Genomic DNA, 9,876 nt, shown 5'->3' with positions numbered 1-9,876 from the left:
AGGGTGGATACTCCAAACTGCTGTTCAGCGCATACGCACAAACAACAGTCAGGACCCTTCCCCCCACCCGAAGGCGGAGGGAGGCCACCCTCTCGTCCACCGGGGTAAACCCCAATGCACAGGCTCCGAGTCGGGGGGCAATAAGTATGCCCACACCTGCTCGGCGCCTCTCACCGGGGGCAACTCCAGAGTGGTAGAGAGTCCAGCCCCTCTCAAGAAGATTGGTTCCAGAGTCCAAGCTGTGCATCGAGGTGAGTCTGACTATATCTAGCCGGAACCTCTCGACCTCGCGCACTAGCTCAGGCTCCTTCCCCTTCAGAGAGGTGACATTCCACGTCCCAAGAGCCAGTTTCTGTAGCCGAGGATCAGACCGCCAAGGTCCCCGCCTTCGGCCACCACCCAACTCACACTGCACCCAACCTCCTTGGCCCCTCCCATAGGTGGTGAGCCCATGGGGAGTGTTCTAATATTGATATTTCTAATGCAAAGATACTACACTGGGATCAGCACTTCACTGTATGAGTGGTCAGATCTTGAAGTTTACATCTGATTGAATATGAATAATCTACCAGACCTGCTGAAATGAGCGTGTATTGTGTTTTAGCATTTTGCCAATGCATTGAATCTTTTTAGTGTTTATACCGTTGTGCATGTCAGCAAGACGTTCGATATCTTCCCAAGTATGATAGATTTTCACTGTACTTTTACTAAGTCTATGTATAGCAGCGGTCTCATTACTTGTAATTTCTAACTCTGCTAGGTTGCAACGTTAAATTTCTGTTCATTCTTGTGCACCTGTCTGCGGTTTAGGACTTAATCTTTTGAAAATAATTGAAATCAGTTTTCTTGTTCATCCTGAGATTTCATCCTGTTCTTTTCTGTAAAAAGCTAAAATGCCGCCCCAAGACTCTTTTTAGGTATTACTGTTTCGTAACCTTTAGGGCAGGCCTATTCAAATGGCAGCCCGCGGGCCACATGCGGCCCAGAACCAACCTCCGAGTGGCCCTGCCCATGGTCATGCCAGGGCTCCAGACTGCAACTAAAATGACCGCAAATGCGACCAAAAACAGGCTCTTGCGATTATAATTTCTACTTAGTTCGCCACTGGCGAATGAAATAACTGAAACATTAAAGTAATTCTATTGTAGCAGATGCAAAAGGCCATTTTTTTTATTGCTGAGCGTATGTGCTGTTAACATATATGCTGGTACGGGGTGGGCTCCCCCTTGCATATTCTTGAACCGCATATAGCATATATATCACGCTGGGTGCGAGGGAGAGTCGCGACGAAAATGACATCAGAGGTGGGGACGCGTGCGTTAAAATATTCATAAGTACACGGTGCTGCTAAGGGGACGGCACCCCCCATATAATGAGGGGCGATGCATGCCAAAATTAAGACTCACAATGCGGGAATGCAAGTGTTTGTGTCATTACCAGTTTACACATTTTATAACAAACTTTGCAGTGTATTGTGCAATGTCGAAATACAAACGCATTTACAAAAGTAAACTTGGAGTATTCCACATTGCATCAGTTTTGTGTTTTAAGATGAAAAAACAAACGTAAATGTTATTACCAATGATGACTTTAATTTGCAAAGTTTTCGTTTCTCTTTGATTATGGAGAAATATTGTATGAGAATCAATCCATCCATCCATTTTCTAACCCGCTGAATCCGAATACAGGGTCACGGGGGTCTGTTGGAGCCAATCCCAGCCAACACAGGGCACAAGGCAGGAACCAATCCTGGGAATAGTTTTTAATATTGTTATAGACATTATCCATTGTAATAATCTGAATTATTGATTAACTGAATTAAAGTTAACTATTAATATTTTTTTAAAAACCACATTCACATATTGCTAAGGTGCTTAAACAGAAACTTGTTAATTCATTTGTATATTTTGAGTGATTTAACTTCAACCAGGTAATATAACCTTGTTACTGTTACAGATTTTCAAGTGTTCCTAGGGATTTTCTGAATTATGTCGCAAATGTCTTGAAAAACACAGCTCGACAACTGCAAAGTATACATTTTCAACAGAGTGACAGTGATTTTATTAATTTCAGAACAGAGCAAATGTTGAACCACTGTAAGATGTTTCCAAAATATCATGGTGCATGGAATCGATTTAGCCATACAGAATCTTGAAAGAGCCCTTGAATTGCTGGGTCCCCAGCCCAGAACTTTCGCTATTGGGTTTGACCCAGAAATAATTTGCAGTGGTAGCAGGGGCTGCCCCAAAGTAAATGTGGCTGAAGACCAGCTTGAATTCTTTTTAGAATATGACTTCACTGTTCCGCAAATAGCACAGATGCTGGGAGTAAGTGTTAGAACAATCCACAGAAGAATGGATAAGTACGGCCTTTCAATCAGCAACACCTACAGTAATATATCTGATGATGAATTATTTAAAAAGTTAAAGACTTTGTCACAGAATATCCAGATTCAGGCTATAAAAAAGTGACAGGCTTCCTAAGAAGTGTTGGAATCAGGTTATTGTGTGCTATAACTCAATTTTTTTTTTTTTTTTTTACTATTTAGACTAGTTAATGAAGCTCCTGAAAAATACATGCATTTTTAATTACATACTGTCTCTAACATACTGATGCTCTGTGTAAGAAAGGTCAGAGCCAACAATACTTCCTTAGAAGGCTGGTGTCCTTCAACATCTGCAATAAGATGCTGGTTGTGCCCTCTTCTACATAGTGGTGTGCTGGGGAGGCAGCATAAAGAAGAAGGACGCCTCACGCCTCGACAAACTGGTAAGGAAGGCAGGCTCTATTGTAGGCATGGAGCTGGACAGTTTGACATCCGTGGCAGAGCAACGGGCACTAAGCAGGCTCCTGTCAATCATGGAAAATCCACTGCATCCCCTGAACAGTATCATCTCCAGACAGAGGAGCAGCTTCAGCGACAGACTGAAGAGATAGATCCTCCCCCACACTATGCGACTCTTCAATTCCATCCGGGGGGGTGAACGTTAACATTATACAAAGTTATTGTCTGTTTTACATTCATTTTAATCACTCTTTAATTTAATATTGTTTTTTTGTATCAGTATGCTGCTGCTGGATTATGTGAATTTCCCTTTGGGATTAATAAAGTATCTATCAGATTATCTAACATTTAGAGTGCAGCGGAAAAGAGTACGGGCAGCAGTGCGAGCTGTTGATCCAATTGGCACATTTCTCCGGGGTCTCCGCAGTAATATGGTCCAGCTAAAGTGTTATAGTGTCCCATCACCTTTAGCACTGTGGCACATTGATGGCAACCACAAGTTAATTCAGGAAGTGCACTTTATTATTGATGTGTAGTCTTGCACGTAATGTATTGAATAATATGTAATTTTATTAATACTTGTGTTATTCAAGTCAAATTTAAGAATATGGCATCACCAAATGGTTATTTTGTGTTAGATGGAGGATTATAATCCATGGATGTGTGCCATCGCTACAGTAGAAAAATAATTTATCTTAAAGCCAGTAATAACAACAACAACACTTCTACAGTTCTGAGGAATTTTATTGAGGCTGTGAACATATTTGGTTTGCCATCTCGTGTCAAAAGAGACAAAGGTTTAGAAAATATTGGAGTGGCGAGATTTAAGCTAGCACACCCACTTCGTGGTCCAGGTAGTTTAACATTCTTTAATTATTATAAATTATGTTTTCATTTACAGCTTGTTGTGTTAAAATGGCTTTGTAATGTTAACTTGAATTAATTCACTGTAGCTTATCTTAAATCTTTTTATAAGACAGAGGCAGTCATATTGCAGGCAGAAGCGTTCACAATCATAGAAGCGAGCATTTATGGAGAGATATGTGGTTTACAGTTACCAGTACTTGGTATTCAGCATTCCAGTACCTCCAGGAAATGCAAGCTCTGGACCCCAACAATGAGCTTCATCTCATTTGCCTGCACTATGTTATGATCCCACGACTCAATCAGCACCTTGAAATGTTTGCTAGGGGTTGGGATTGGCATCCTCTTTCATCAGAGCAAATGAGATCACCACAGCAACTTTGGATTCAAGGCCTTCTGTCCAATTACAATAACCACACAACTGCAACTGAAATGTTAGGATCAAACCTGGTAAGTTCTTCGCATGTAAAACTAAAACATTGGTGCTTTTTTAACTGTAGAAAACATACAAAGAGCACAATGTTTTGTACAGACAGGCGTCATGTCATCCCCCTGTGCAATTACTTTTTCATATACTATTTTTTTTTAGATGGATTTCACAGAATATGGAATTGATTGGGATGGACCAGTTCCTCATCATGAAATGCATGCAACAGTAGAAACTCCAGAATCCTCAATTTCAATTCAAAATACTGCTGTTGCTACCCTGTCACAGACCATAAATCCACTGAGAGGGAGCACCTGTTTTGGTGTTGATATTTTTCTTTAAGCTGTCAGTGTTGTAACATTCAATTGTGACATTCAAATATCAATTAAAGGCAAAAAAATTAATTCAACAAACAAAATATTTATTCCAATCTCCTAATTTATAACATGTCAAAATATGAAATTCACTTACTGATGTAAAATACACAAAATAAAGCATTCTTTTTAAAATAATGGAATTACTAATGTAAACAACTGTGATAAAGAAAGAAAAAAATGTTAGTTTGAATCAGAAGGCATTCAGTTAATGTACAAAATTGTTTTTGGAAATATACAAAATTAGTGAAAAAACTGAACACTAGAACAAAACACTATAAAATGCCTTCCCTGTTTTGAAACATGGCTTCTATACCTAAACATCTATACCAAAAGGTATAAATTAGGCCATACCAAACCCAGGAGAATTTTTTATCCCAAATTTCATGTCCTCTTTGAAAGAGTTGTAGGAACTCTTGCATGGAATTCGTAAAGTACAAGAGCAAGTGTTTGCTTGTGGGAACTTGGTGTCATCATGAAGAAACTCCAGAGTGGGACATGGGCTAAATCCTAGTGCTGGTATACAGTCACTTCCCGTTGCAAATATAAGGATTTTTTCAAGTGTTACTCCACAAATTCCCACTGGGGAGGACAAAAATAGATCCATTAAAATGCTACATTCTCTCAGTGCATAATAAGTTTGACTTATGTAGATTGTGTGTGAATAGTCAAGAGGGCAGACATGAGACATTTTTAAATAATACTTACCACCTCCTATATGTCAAGGAGAACAGTTGAAATCCACTAATTAAGGGTATAATAGTCCTTGGGTGGATTTAAATTTATAGTGTCACCATACAAGGCATATGGATTTTAGGCTTAGTGTAAAATGTTCCTTATAATGTTAATTAGAATGACTCCGTGTGTCTCAATAATATATCTGAAAATTAAATATTAAGATCTGAGAAATAACGATCTGCTCTGGTCCACAAAATATTTGGATCTTCATTGGTGTGACAGAATGAGAATACTAACGAGCCATACAGTTAAAGTTTTTCATTAACAGCTAAATAGGAAGTTGGTTGATTAAAATGGTGGCCTTCTAGGACTGATTGTAACACCCTGAATTAGTTGGTTATCTGCTGGCTTGCTTTGTATCGCTTTACTGTGTGGCTGCTGGTTAAGAAAAAAGAAAAAAAAAAATAGGCAAGTCAGTCATAGTTAAGGCATATTCATTAAGTTAAATTTGCAGCGGTTACTCGTTACTAATTATGAAAGTGCCTGGAGTGAAAACCTGCACCCACTGTGTATCTTCTGGGATTGGAGTTTGACACCCCTGATATTTAGTGTATAACCTATCTATAAACCCTAGCCTGGCTGTCCATGAAACATATGAAAATAATGAAGAAACCATACTCTCTGTATCCAGTAGATAATCTCTCCAATAGCTGATGGTTTCATTTTCTACTTCATATCAGTTGCTCCTTCTCTACAAACGATTTTCTTTAAATAACTGTTCTATCATCTCCGCTGTCAGCTTCAGGTTGGTATTTGTGAAAATGGGCTTGAATATGGCTGGGTGACTCCTTACTGCATCAAGAAGTCCACAAGAATGCAGCCCATCTAGGAATCTACAATAAATCAAATATATGTTATATCTTTATCCACCCATTCATTTTCAGAAATTGTATGGTCTAAATTTATACGGTCACAAAAGGTTAAAGCTTACAGAAGCAGCAGCACCTTGTAGAGGAGGTTGCTTACTCACAGATCCAAACTCACTTGAACTAGGAAATAAATCTAAGGTTGTCAGTTAAACTAGAAAGGAAATACCCGTATTTACTCGTGTACCACGCGCCCTCGTGTAAGACGTGCACCCTAATTTTTACAAAGAAAATCGCGAAAATCGTTTTGCCCCGTGTACGACACGTGTTGTGATTGTATAGGAAGCGTTTATAGAGAGAGAGCGAGAGAGACAGCGAGCCCAAGCAGAAGAAGTAAACATTACAGAATTACATTTCCTCGTGTATGACGCACACCTGATTTTCTCATGCTAATTTTCGGGAAAATATGTGCACGTGAATATGGTACTTGTATTTGGAATAGTAAAAATAAAATAAATATTACAAAGTGCAAAATATTAACAATTATTACCTTGTGCACTGTCTCATGTGTTGACGAATTGATTGCAGAGGAATCATTTGTTCACATGTCTGGCATTTCTCTAAAGCCACTTCTTGAATCTAAAATTAAAATTTTACACTGTTTGTTGGTTGATTTAAAAAATAATCATGGACAATTCCTGTGTTATAGTGGTTATGTGTGGATTTTCATATCTGCATTAACAAAATTTCAGAATTGACAATTTTTGTTTCCCAAGAAATAAAGGTTTGATTTTATAAGGATAAAATGTGTAATTCTGTGTAAGTTATTTTAATTATTAATATTATAATTAATATTTTGTCAGTTTGCTGTCTTAAGTTTGAAGTTAGAAGTCACAAGGAAAGTCAACTTAGTGGTGGAGATGAATGTCGGATTATCTGACTGAAATCATTTTTTTTTTCAAAGCATTAGGTTTATATTCATGTTGTTGAAAATTAATGTAACATCATTAAACAATTACATTTGATTTATAGCATTTACATTTAAAAGCGCACATGATCTGTCAAATTTTAAATTATATGTATTACAAAAGTAAGTCTTATCAGAAATATCACCATTAATTTTAGCAATTACCTCTTGTTCACAGCCACTGTTGGTGTCTAGGTTAGCCTGAAGTGGTCTTATATATGCCACTGCTTGGTTGAGGCCACTTTCAGGTCGAAGAAATCTGACACTGTGCCCACTGGCTGGTATTGGAATAGGGTGTAACGTTTTGCACCTAAAGCTCCTCAATATTTCAAACCCTCCTGCTGATTTTAGTGTTGGATAACTTAAAAAAACAAATGACCTGTGATCTCTTCAGAACTTCCATTTTTGTCTGGAAATATTATTCTTTTCCGACTAAGGCCACAATTTTGCAAAAGAGGACGTCCTTCAGGACCAGGCACAGTGTTAACGTTTTTTTCTGCTAGACATGTGTAAAAGGTTTCTGCTGCATAAGTAATTTTCTTTTTGATCTTGGGGTACTGGTTTCTTTGTCCCCTTGAACGGTCTTATGGTTGGAAAAGCTGGACAAGATTCCTTTGAATTCGGTCCTGTCTTGTAGCTGTGGATTGTGCAAGCACACTAGGAGTTTTTTGTTCTCTTTGTATCGAAGTTAAACTATTATTTGACTCTTCTGAACATGTTGTTGATCGACTTTCCGATTCCCTTCTCAAAATTCTTGCAGCTTCCTGTAGCAACCGGGCTGCTTCAAAGTTGGCAGGCTCATCACTTAAAAAAAAAAGCACAAACAAAAAAAATATTCAATGACAATAATTGGCAATATGGTTAAGGCTTTGATCTTTAGTAGTAAATATGATAAGGTCATATCATGTGGGTGTATTACATAGGGGACCTCAACTCTATCATCTGCATCTAATCGTAGTATATGTTTTGTCAGTCTGGCTGTAGTAACCTATAAAAGCAAAGGCTCGTCACTGAAAAAGAAAATAATTACATTTTTATTAAATAAAAAATATCGTGCAAATAACACAATGCACCTGACAGCATTTATAAAAAGACATAATTCCCTGTTTGCAGGATAGATAAACAAATAGCGTGTACATGCGACAGTAATTTTTGAAAATGAATAGTTTGCAGCTAATGCACAAACAAGCAAATACTACTTCTGTTTTGCTAGCCTAAATATCAAAATAGACAAGTGGAATGCTGTGCGTTTACTTATTACATGTGTTTGTACTTCAGGATTGTATAATACGCTGCCAAAATTGCTACAAAATGTGTAAACTAGTAATGACAAAAACACTCACATATACCCTTCACGCGCCGCCATTTTGTGTAAGGTGCATTATGGGAATTGGTTTCCGTGGCAACACTAGTACACGAATGAGGACTTTCAAGTCTTAATGCCGACTGAGTTTGCCCGCATTGTGAGTCTTAATTTTGGCATGCATCACCCCTCATTAAGTTACAACGAGAGGAAGATTATGCTGGTGCCGGAATAATGAACGAAGGGATGAATATGACGCAAACGGTCATCAAACGAAAAGGTAGGCGTGCAAAACGTTTTAAATTCCTCTGCCCATCATATAGGTCCCCATATTATGAAGATATCTGTGTCCCGTGAAATGCAGTTTTCCCTTTTGATTTCGCACAGTACACTAAGATGTGATGGCCACCGATCTCCTTGTGTTCGCGCATCTTTGCATGCCGTTTCTCTTTTATTTTAACACATACTCCATGCAAAATGCCAGCTGTCCGTCAGTGTATATGAGTAGTCACCTGCCCGCTGTTTCGTCACAAATAGCAATGTGATGAAGTCTGTGTTTTAATGTTTCAGGTGTATTACAGTCGCTTTACTGGGCTGCTCTGCGATTGACGGCGGACGGTAAACTTTGGTAAAATGGTATAAAAAATGCCACATCGGTCGTTTTGGCGTGCGCACAACATATTCTTTTACAAATAAAATCTTCAACAGGAGCTCATCAACGAAGAAACAAAATGATTTAGTAAAAATAATAATCGTAATAGGTGGCGCAGTGGTAGCGCTGCTGCCTCGCAGTAAGGAGATCTGGGTTCACTTCCCGCGTCCTCCCTGCGTAGAGTTTGCATGGTCAACATGGGTTATCTCCCACAGTTGGCGATTGGCTCCAGCAGAGCCCCGTGACCTTGTAGTTAGGATATAGCGGGTTGGAATGGATGGATAATCGTAATAATTATAATTAATGACACCCAAGAACTCTGTACAGTAAAATAAATGTACTAATCCACTTCCACGCCATATGTGCAGCCTTGCTCTTAAACATTTACTTCGATAGTTTTTTTTTTTTCTGGAAAAAAAATCCACGGGAAGGGCGAATTGTTGAACTCCAGTTTAACCTCGTGTTATATGAGTGATTAAAACCGTGTGAATGAAACAGTTTTAAGTTATATGAAAAAATCCCTTGCCTGTCATGATCAAAATGTTTATTTTTTCTTTCAAAAGTTGAAAAAATGTAATGTTACTACCTCAGATTCTGCTCAGTAATAGCTTGGGTTTTTTTAAACATTTTTTGATGTGGCTGTGTCAGATGTGACCAAATGTAAAAGGGAAACACTGGATAAACAATACTTATTTTTAAGTACATTGGTGTTGATTTAAAATTTGTCATTACCCGTTGCTTACCTGCTACTGAAAATGTCTGGCCCAGCTAACTTTTTTGGTGTGAAAATCTGGCCCAAATGAATTTGTAATTGAATAGCCGTTCCTTAGGGTGCATGGCAGACCATTTTCTAAGGTTTGGTGTATCTGTTTCTAAATCAATTATAAATCACTAGCCAACCCGCAGCGTACCATATGCCGCATAATCAGGCCGGTTTTTTAATAATTTTTAAGCACAGGG

General features: G+C 38.4%; 1 long non-coding RNA gene across 1 annotated transcript; it reads right to left on the bottom strand.

Moving 5' to 3' along the window:
* Nucleotides 1-3,532: 3,532 nt before the first annotated feature.
* LOC120534232 lies at nucleotides 3,533-8,988 on the bottom strand. The gene is made up of 4 exons (XR_005634704.1): nucleotides 8,305-8,988; nucleotides 7,127-7,765; nucleotides 6,545-6,633; nucleotides 3,533-6,021 (listed from the first exon to the last, which is right to left on the bottom strand). It is a non-coding gene; the product is annotated as an uncharacterized LOC120534232 (long non-coding RNA).
* Nucleotides 8,989-9,876: the final 888 nt, after the last annotated feature.

The sequence above is a fragment of the Polypterus senegalus genome, chromosome 8, assembly GCF_016835505.1.
Source record: "Polypterus senegalus isolate Bchr_013 chromosome 8, ASM1683550v1, whole genome shotgun sequence".
NCBI classification, from domain to species: domain Eukaryota; kingdom Metazoa; phylum Chordata; class Cladistia; order Polypteriformes; family Polypteridae; genus Polypterus; species Polypterus senegalus.
This window is presented reverse-complemented; position numbering and strand designations above follow the sequence as displayed.